The sequence below is a fragment of the Tupaia chinensis genome, unplaced genomic scaffold (assembly GCF_000334495.1).
Source record: "Tupaia chinensis unplaced genomic scaffold, TupChi_1.0 Scaffold000042_1, whole genome shotgun sequence".
NCBI classification, from domain to species: Eukaryota; Metazoa; Chordata; class Mammalia; order Scandentia; family Tupaiidae; genus Tupaia; species Tupaia belangeri.
The window spans coordinates 1,772,340-1,783,079 of record NW_006159497.1 but is presented as its reverse complement, the minus strand read 5'-3'; the positions used below and the strand labels follow the sequence as shown (position 1 = coordinate 1,783,079).

General features: G+C 49.2%; 1 protein-coding gene across 1 annotated transcript in view; it reads left to right on the top strand.

The window, feature by feature from the left end:
- RBFOX1 (RNA binding fox-1 homolog 1) overlaps nt 1-10,740 on the top strand; it is a 1,649,671-nt gene that overhangs the window by 952,632 nt on the left and 686,299 nt on the right. The window lies entirely within an intron of this gene.

The following is a 10,740-nucleotide window of genomic DNA, read 5'->3' as shown; positions in this document are numbered from 1 at the left end:
CCTCGATTCCTAGGCCTTGCTTTCCTGTGGAGAGAGGGCCCTGTGCCACCTTCACATCAGGCTTGAAGAAAGCTGACACTTGGCACACTCACATTGCTCACTGTGTCTCGGGGTTGCAAGAGAAGGCTTTACTCAGAGCGGCATGTGCCCTGCATGGTGGCACAGGGACCCCTGGCTGCCGGGAGCTGCTGGCCTTCTGGGAGGCAGTGGTCTTCACTCCGGGGGCCTGAGCTGATGCCCCTGGGAGGGGCAAGGCCTGAGATTGGGCCGTCCTGCAGACACAGTCCACTGCCTCTTGTCCTCTGAGCAGCAGGACGCTTGGTGAGTGAGGCAGATGGGAACGGGCAGGCCTCGGTGGACAGTTTCTTCCCAATGCTTTCTATTTTTTGGAGCACCAAGAACAATTCAAGAGTGAACGTTTCCTGAAGGCAGGGGTTGTCTCCTGTCCAGCTCTCTGGCTCACAGTCAACACACATAAATATTGGTTCAATTAATAAACGCGTAAATGAATAGAGGATGAGTCATCTCTCTGGATAAGGTAATTGTATCTATTTTACTTAACAAGCATTATATAACACCGTTTCTATGCCAGGAACTGTTCAGATATCAACTCATATACGCCTGTAAAAGCCCCACTTTTGTTCATTTCTAATCCACAGCCCCCCCATACACACACACACACACGCACACGCACACACACACACACACACACAAGAAAGCGTTCTGCCGAGTAGGTCCCAGCACCCTGCAAGCTGGGTCAGTAGAAGTACAGCTTGGTTAGATAACCAGTCCAAGGGCACGCAGCCAGGACGAGCAGACCAGAGCCTCTGGCCGCAGGGTGGCACTCTGAATCACTCGCTGCAGTCCCTCTTGTCCTCCCTCTGATTCTTCCCTGTTCTGACCAAGGTACTTCGATATGCCTAGCCAGGGAGTGAGCAAGCATGGAACCTGATCCCTGAAGATGCCTTTCATTATTTTCAAAAGACACAGGAAGGAAGGTTTCTGGTAGAGGAGAAATAGCCACATTATTTTACTTTCACTGAGAAAATGAATAGATTTCTTTCCCTGCACATCTGCAACTTAGAGATTGTGGTATTGATACTAAAGAAGAGAGAAAAGGAAGAAAGGAAGGGATGGGGAGAAAGAGGGAAGGCAAGGAGAAAGCAGGGGGAAGTGGCTAAGAGAAAGGAAGAGACAGAGAGAGAAGGGAGTACAGAGAGAGGGGAGAAGGAGGAAGAAATGACAAAAAGAGAGAAGGAAGGAAAGCAAGCAGGGGTGGGAGAAGGGAGCAGGGGAGGGAGGCAGGGAGGAACGAAGCAAGCTAGCTAGCTTTATTGAACCTCCGGCACAGACGCAGGTCCGCAGCCCTGAGAAGCATGGTTTTTCATCGGCCTGTGGTTGGCACAGCTCCCCCGCCTAGAAACCTACAGAAAAATTGAAAGTCAAGATCCAGAATAGTAAGTGGATTACAGATTGCAAGAAGGAGAGACTCTTCCATGTCCAAGATTCATCAGTCCCGCACCCCCCAGAGTAGACAGGACTCGCTCCACGTGGAAGCCATTTTCCAATCAAGCCGGCACCCAGTCCCTGCTCTGAAGTAGCGTCAGTGGGCTGCCGTGAAGCTGCTTTGTAGCTGTAGCAGGCTGGGTGGGGTTTGTCTTGCCGATGCTCGGTCACCATGGGCTCTTCACTCGATCACAGCAAGGAACCCTCACCTTACAAAAAATTCAACCAAACGTCACTGTGACTTCTAGTTGTGAAGTCTTCACAAAGCGTGTTTGAAAATGTGAGCCAACTGTGAATTATTGTAGGACTTGATACAGCTCGGAAATCTAACAGAGTGTGGAGCTTGGTCATGTGACTATGGAGAACTTTGTGATTGGAAGAGCAAGCCACACACAGAGGCTTATGGGAGAAAGTGCTCATGGCGGCCGGGTCGAAGAGTGAATCCCAGCCCCACTGCTTAGCTTTGCATTTGTGGACACTTGTCCCCTAAGCCTTGGTTTCCCCAGCTGCAAAAGGATGAGAGTTAAGTGGCCGCATCAGTAAGTCCACTACCTGGAAGCCCAGTCTCCCGATGAACTTAGCTAAGGTTTTTGAATCACAAACACCCACAAATCTAATCTGGAAGAGGCAGGGGTTCTGTGGCACAGCAGTACTGGGCTGCTGGATCCTGCACAGTGACTGCAGTTTGAGTCCCTGGTCCGGACAGGAGGCCTGTCCGGGAGTGCTCAGGATCCGATAGCTGGAGGACTGACTGGAGGAAGGGGGCCACGTACGACATGGCCAGACCCTGGGCAGGGGTTTCTCTCTCTCCTTCTTGTGTGCACACACCTGCTCCATCATGAATGGAAAGTCTGGAGAGGGCCGTGAAGACCGGTGGGGCTGGAGAAGGGAGCTGAGCCTCAGTGGAGGAGCGAGTCCCCGGCAGTTTCTCTGCTCTTGTTTCTGTCAAGGCAAATCACCTTCCGTCATGATAGAGTAGACTTTGTTATGAGGGCGGAGCCAGCCCCGGGGAGGCAGACTTAAGAAAGAATTAGCTCTACAGAAGTCACAGTGTTTTACCTGGAGTCCCAACGGCAGCCCGACTCTGTCACCAGATCATGCAATATCGTTGAGAATCTCTGGCAAAAGGCAGAGGGCTACGTATGAGCCTGGAAATGGGAAAATGTCAGATGATATTATAATCTCTAAAACAGATGGAGCGGAGCTGGTCGGCCCCGTAAACTCAGGCTGGTACATCTCATGAATCCTGCATGTGGGCCTGGGTAAGAGTATAAAAAGCACGCTTTCTGAATTTCTTGAAAGGGAAGGAATGGAAGCTTAACTCAGGCCCAGCTGCAGTCATGTGTGCTGGTTGACACTGCTGCTTGGCAGGCTGAGGCCACATGGAGGCCTGGGTTCAATTCTCGGTCATGTTTGTTAGTATGCCCTGGTGGCCCTAGCTGCTTGGGACAGTGAGACAAGACGATTGCAGTGTAGTGAGACCCAGTATTAAAAAAAAAAAAAAAGGAAGACTGACAACTTTATCTATATATCCAGACCCAGCAAACACCAGTTCTCATTGGGATGGGAAATTTGGAAAATGTGGAAGAAACATGAAGAAAAATTCCAGGAAGACTTTCAATAGGGACACCCTTTTGGGTCCCAGGTGTGGTTCCTTTTGGGCGAAGCAGTGGAGGGTGATATGATAGATATCAGAAAAGTAGGTGGGAAAGTTGTAACTGATGCCAAAGGATCGTAATGAGTAGATTGGTCCCTAGGCTCTGGTGGCTTTGATCTGAGTGAAGGTGGCATTTTACTGAGAAGTGGGGTGCTTCTGTCCCTCACCCACACCTACGCCTTAGGTAAAATGAGGCACAGGAAGTGTGTCGGTTTCCTAAGGCAGCATAGGAAGCTATCACCAAGTGGGAGGCTTAAAAACAGTAACAATGTATTCTCCACAGAAGTCTGAAACCTAAGTGCTGACAGGACCATGTTCTCTGAGAAGGCTTGAGGAGAATCCCCCCTTCCTTCTTCCAGCTTCTGGCGTGTACAGGCTTTCCTTGGCCTGTGGTAACATCACACCTGTCTCTCCTCTGCCTTCACATTGCCTTCACTGCTCTGTCTCTGTGTGGTCCTTTAATGTCCCTACGTGGACTCTCATTGGCTGCAGGGCCCACTTACCCCCAATATGGCCCACTCTAATCCATCATGATTTTGTCTTGACACTTACCTTAATTATATCTGCGAAGACCCCAATTCCAGATAGTCTGAGGTGAGGGGTAGACATGAAATCGGGAGGACACTATTCAACATCACAGGAAGTTATGGCATAATTCAGGGGTCCACCAGGTAGGTGGCAGGTTCAAGATCTGACTTCTTCCCTGAGTCTAAATCCGCGGTGTCTCTGCTGTCACAGAGCATGGTCAGGGTAGGGAAGGAATCCTGTCTTTGTCATCTGAAGAGGAATGGAACAGAACTGGGTATTTGTCTTGGAAGAGAAAATACTCAACAAGAGTGTGGGTTTCTGGAGCACAGTGGACCCTGGTGGGGAGCTTTTTGGTCCAACTTGTTTGGGCTGGGAGATGAAGGCCATGATGTGTACGATGCTGCCCTTTCTGGCAGTCAGCTGGCCCCATGAAAGGCAGCTCGATGGAGAGGCAAGCTGCAATCTGAGGCTGCCATATTAAGTGTAGGAGAGAAGGGCAGCCTCCTGGTTGGGAGAATGGGCCCCAGCCTTGCCCACCTGGCCTCCAATCCCACCCTGCTGTTTACTTGCTGCGTTAGGTTGGGCAGATGGCTTAACCTCTCTGGGCCCCACTGAGGGTAAAAGAAGTATCGACCTTGTCAAGCGCAGGTGGTGACGCATCTCGTGGTGAGCTGTGCAGGTGCTCAGTAAGTGCGAGCTCCTCCAATTCCTAACTACTGGGCTTCTCTGCTCCCAAACAGCCCCACATGTAGCCCACAGCCAGAAGTCGCAGGCAGCTTGCATTGCATGCCCAGCTCTAGTGTGTCAGGGGTCCTGTTTGCCTGGCTGACACACAGGGGACCCCCCTCATCTGTGTGACTTGCGCCTCATCTCTTCCTTCTCATTCCGCGCTCACCGAAGCTTTGGTCTCCCACCAGCCTGCCCCACCAGCCCACCAGTGCTGTAGGAAGGCTTCAGCCAAGGTGACTCGGTGGCCCTTCTCTGTACAGAAGGCTCTTGTTACTGAAGTTAGTTTGGCTTCAGAGCTTTGCACAGGTCTGGAGAAAGAAGAGGCTCTCTTTTCATTCCCTTTGGTCCTCTGGGGGCTGCCTGCCATGCAGGCAACCTCTGGATGGCCACAGGGTCTCCCCTTCTTGTTACCCTTAGCATCAGATGGCTTTATCAGTTAAAAAAATAAATCTAGGGCCAGCCTGTGGCCTGGTGGTTAAGGTGGCTGGATCCCTCATGGCTGACTATGTGATTCAAGTCCTGGATCTGGTGACTTGAAAAACACACCAGGAAAATGTGCATGTGTGCTGAACCTCCCATGAGGAGAGAAAAATGGACCGTGCCCTAGGGAGGAGGTGCTATCTCCCTCTCCCTGTCACTCTCTGGGAAATGCTCCCACCCTCTGGCAAATTAAAAAATATAAAATACCCAACATTGCTTTCTTTTTTTCTTTCTTTTTTTTTTTAGACTATGTAGTTCAAGTCCTGGATCTGGTGACTTGAAAAACACACCAGGAAAATGTGCATGTGTGCTGAACCTCCCATGAGGAGAGAAAAATGGACCGTGCCCTAGGGAGGAGGTGCTGTCTCCCTCTCCCTGTCACTCTCTGGCAAATGCTCCCACCCTCTGGCAAATTAAAAAATATAAAATACCCAACATTGCTTTCTTTTTTTCTTTCTTTTTTTTTTTTAAAGGAAAGACTAATGAAAAATTTACCTACTCCTCTGTTGTAAGAGCTACCCATCCTAAGAGGTTTTCGATGTTTTTTTGTTCGTTTGTTTTGTGCTTTGTTCGTTTGTTTTGTTTTTGTTTTTTTTCATAGAGAGGAGAGGGAGGGCGGTACCTTTACAAGGTTTCACCATGCTGCATTTACCCTTCCTGCCCCCTGCATTCCCAGCCCTTCAGCCAGCCAGGATCACGGGCCCCCACGGGCATGCCTACAGGCTCAGGGGAGCGAGAACTAAGCCTGGCCTCCCATACGGCCCACATCATGGCCAGCACCTGCCACCTGTACCAGCACTTCTGGGCCGGAGCGCTTCTGTAAATAAGGTCTGCTGCATCGTTCCTCGCCTGCTCGAGCTCTCTAGTAATTCCTCCATGGCATCTGAGAGGACGATCCCTGATAATTCCCATGAACAGTCGCTTATGGGCAGGTGGTTCTGTCCTCGGTGCTGAAGTCCCCCCTCACACCCTCGGAGGGATCCCAGCTTGGGTCCCCTTGAACTAAAATGCTTTTGATGTCTCTGGGCTCAGGGTATAGCCCTGCAGTGGCCCTGGCTAACTTCCCAAGTCTCATGCCCCTGCCCCTCCCTCTCGGGAAGAAGGCTCTGGGCTGGTGGGAGACATCTGGGGTCAGTGGGAGAAACACCGCATAGCGGGAACTCAGTTCAGGGGGCGCTGCACAGGCGCTGCTGCTGCCTCTCGGTAGTGCTCTAGCCATTGGAAACTGACAAGAGGTGCCCACTTCTCCCAGCTTCAGGCTTGGGACAGGGGATGAGCTTTCCTCCTGGGAGAGCATGGCAAGGAAGTGGAGTGAGTGAGCGAGGATGTGGGGTGAGCACGTTAAGCACAGCGGTATGGCCGTCCACCTGCCCGCCTCCTCCCTGAGAACCTGACAATAGTGAGGAAGACAAACTTCCTTTAAGTCGCCTTTAGTGCGCAGTTGCAGCACGTCGTGGAGGGTAACTGACCTTCTATGATCACCTTAAGGATGTGCAATGGCTCCCCATGGGCGAACTTCATGTCATTACAGAAACGAAAGCAGGTGTGGGCAGGAGGGTGGGGTGGGGTGGGCGTGGCCAGTGCTGATGGCAGACAGGCATTGTGGTAGACGCAGGGTGAGTGTGGTGAGTACGTTGCTTTGCCGAGCTGCGTTGCACAGATGAGGCAGGGGTGGCGGGCATTGGGTGATGAGGAAGCATCCATGCAGTGGGGTCACGTGTGGTCCCTGGGCCAGCAGCATCCCTCAGGGATGAAGCCACAGGCTCTGGATTCAGGTGGGCCTGGGCTTGAGTCCAGTCTGTTCCAGGTTTTGTTCGTTTGTTCGTTTTTCCCTCAGGACAGCTAGTGTAGCCTCTCTGAGTCTTAGTTCCCTCATCTGTTAAATGGAGATGACAACAATGATAAGATCCCCCAGATAATAACGATAAGATCGCCAGGAAGAGTAAGTGAAGAATGAAGAAGGGAGGAAGGGGCCTGGGTGGTGCCATACTCTGTGAGGGAACCCCACACGGGTGGTTCCCAGTTTAAGTTCAGAGACCTCCCTGAGCCCATGGGGTATGCATGCCCATGATACGAGCTGGCTGAAGGCTGGTGGTGATCATGGCATGAGACCCTGTTGGAGGTGTTGTCTCTCTCAGCTCTCTCTGTCTCTCCCTCTCCCTCATGGAAGAAATAGTTAAGTTGTTGTTGTCGTTTTAAAGTCAGAAAGCTCGATCATGCCAGGGAAGGACAAGGTTAATGCTGAAGCAGAAGGTTCTGAGATGGGAAATGATCAGCCCTCTGGGAGTCGGGGGTGTCTAAGTGAGGCACTGACCCTCACCACTTCCTGGCTGGGCTCCAGGTGGATGTAGGACTGTGGTCATCTCTAGGCTGCCTCCAAAAACTAGATAAGGAGGAGCGAATTGAGTCTGCCTAGAGATTTTAGAGACATTAACTTCCATGAAACACATGGAGAAGGCCAGTGGCCACCATTTGATACCCACTGCATGGAAGATGCATGAGCATCAGAGGGGGACAGAAGAGCAGAGATGCCCCTAGCTGTCAGTGAGGGCATCTAACAGCAGCACTTCTCTGTGTTTGGTGCACATGCATCACCTGGGGGTCTCAGAAAATGCAGATTCTGATGCAGGCACTCTGGGGCTGGTCCCAGATTCTGCATTTCCGATGAGCTCCCAGGGGATGCTGGGCCACAGCCTCTCTTTGAATATCAAGACCCTCCAGGGCACTCCAGGGGAAATCAGCATTGGGGATTCTGCACCTTCTGCTTCCCTCCTCACCCACGATCGCCCATTCGACTGGGAGCCAGCCCATTTATCCTAGTTAAAGGGTTCTACTGCTCCTTGCGATTATCCCTCATGATACTGATTACGTTATACACTTAAATTAAATAAAATGCACCCTATCGAATGAACCGCACACAAAAAGAATATTTATTTGAATATTAAGTACAGATAAGGCTTCCCCAGGGATTATTTCGAGTGCATTTGCAGAATTTAATTGCAAGGTTTTTCCCACTCAGTTTCTTTCAGAACGCTACTTGTGAAAATATTTTCTTTCCGAAGGTAAAGCTCTGCTCTGTTGGTTTATTATTATTATTATTTTAAATCTGAAGAGCTCTCCGAGCTCAGTCATTACTTCAGTGTCTAATTAATACTGATGATGACAAAGCAAACAGCCAGATGACCCAGATTTTCCCTTTCAATTGCCTGCAATTTATACGGATGCCATCTCGTGGCTGTCGAACTCTTGGGGACCTCATTTTTCCAGTAAAGATGCTTTAAGTTTAGGGCTTTAAGGATTCATCTGTCATGAAGCGTATGTCTTCCGGAGCTCCTTCCATTACGCTTTCCAGGAAGGGTGTGATCATGCACGCACATACACACGCACACGCATACAGCTACCATAACCACCACCACCCAGCCAACCCTTCCAGGCAGCTGAACTGGAAAATTAGAAAATGAATACTCCTCAAGCTTCCCAAACCACAGAATTGTTCCCATTTCTTAGTTTATGACCTTTCGTAAAGCCATAGAATCAGGAATGGGGACTTCTCGGAGCTATGTGAGGACTGTTTCAGATGCAGAAGGCAGCCAGCCTGGGCTGCTCAGTGGGTGCCTCATAGGAGACAGTCATTCTTGTCTGGCAAATTGGTCCAATGGGACTTAGTTCATCGTACTGTTTTTGTTTTGCTTTTTCATCAGCACAGCAGTTGTTACATGATTCATTTCTGTTGACATTCTCTACAGTCTGTAGTCATGGACTCGTAACATCCCAGCACAGAGATTTTCCAGAAGCGCCAGTCGCTCTTTACAACCTTGGTTTTTACCACTGTGGTTTTTGTCTACTATCATTGAAGCACATAGGAGGTGAGTCGAGTTCTTTGTCAACTTAAACAAACAAAGAAAACACAGATTACAATGGCGACTACAAACTGATTGTTTGGTTTAGTTTACTTTCTTGAATTAAAAAAGAGCATGGTTAAAAAAAAAAAAAAAAAAAGAACATAGTTGGGACCAACAGATGGCAGAATGGTTACATTGCTGGACTCCCACGTAGTCAACCACTGTTTGAGTCCCAGACCTGGCAGCTTGAAATTCACATTGGAAATGTGTGTGTGTGTGTGTGTGTGTGTGTGTGTGTGTGTCCAAAAATCCCAAGAGGAGAACAGAGAAAAAGGGATTGTGGTATGGGCATACCTTGGGGGATGATTTCTTGCTCTCTGTCTCTCTCTCTGTCTCTAGCAAGCACCCACGCCCTATAGCAAAAATCTCTCTTAAAACAACAACAACAAAAGACTATCCATTTACTTAAAGCTTGTGGTGACTCTTTGGGGAACACAGACAGATCCAGACAAGGAAGTTGTCAGGGTTCCTAAGTTCATAAATCATAGAGTTGCAATGTGAATCTTGAACTTCTGGCTCTAGAGTCTGTCCTTTTAATCTTTGCATTTAAGGTGCCTCTCAAATGTCTCTCAATTAACATGATCAAGATGACTGCCTAGGTAAGGTCTTGGCCTGTATGTCTCTGCTGAATCTATTTAATTGGGATGCAGATTATAAAATTATCAGCTCCTAATAAAAATATCACTAGAGCTCTGTAACAACCACTGAGAGAGAGAGAGAGAGAGAGAAAGAGAGAGAGAGGCAGAGACAGAGAGTGTTCAGTCAAAACGTCTTGTCTTGTGGGCCAGTCAGGTAGTGTGGTGGTTTAGGTGGCTGGATCCCACATGGCTGACTGCACAGTTTGAGTCCTGGACCTGGCGGCTTGAAAAACATGCCAAGTACTTGTTCATGGGGGTCTCAAATCCAAAGAGGAGAATGGAGGGGAAGGGATTGCATCTTGGTCATCTTACCTGGGGGGTGCTTTCTCACTCACTCTCTCTTTCTGTCTCTGTTCTCACTGGTGAGTATATGTGCCCTATAGCATATTTATAAAAATTGAAAATGTCTTGAGAACATCCATTCGTCCAAGTGGAGATTTGGAAACAGCATGTAGATGACCCAACTGGCCCTCCCCCGTCTTCCTCATCCCTTGACACAAAGAGCGGGATGATGGGGACTCTGACTTGAGATGCTCATGCTACGTAGTCAGATATAGGGTAATGACGGTCCCGGGAGACTGGCTCAGGGAAGCCTGCCAAGCCCTTTTAGTTCCTCGGTACATTTTGGTGAGTATTGTTCAGATTTTCTGGGACCGAGCAAGGGTTGGGGTGGGGCAGAGAGGGGGGCAATTATAACCCTTGATTATGAAGGAAAGGAGTGGTGATTGCTTCTGCTGCTGAAACAAATAGAAATCATCTTTGTAATAACCACGATTGTTTTCTCCGACCCTCCTCTGCCTCGGTTCACAAAATACCTTATTAAATCTGGAGGATAAAAATGTGCCTGGGGTAATGGTTTATTATTAGAATAAATAATAGGCAATATGTTTCTCCCATCTTGCAAGTTATCAGATGCAAACACATCTTGTGGTTTCGCTTGTAAAGGTGCTTCCATGTATCAGACCAGCCAGGCCCTTTGTGGCCCCGCCGCCCTTTCATTTCTCAACCAGCATCAAGCCCAGAATGAGCAACTCCAAGAGACTGCATCCTTGCTGGTAGCAGATGGCTACGGGAGCTGAAGGGGATGCTGGCCAGGAGCTGCTTGTGGCTGCCACCTCTTGTTCAGTGTCTGTTTTCCTAATTCATCTGCCCAGACAGTCTCGTCTCAGACCCGGGAGACTTCTTCTGTTGCTAATGGGATATTTAACAAGTGCTTGCATGGCAGAGCAAGTGCAAAAAGCATTTCTTCCTAAGAAAAACAGCTCTTTAAAACCTGTAATTCAAGGCTCCTTGAAGTTCA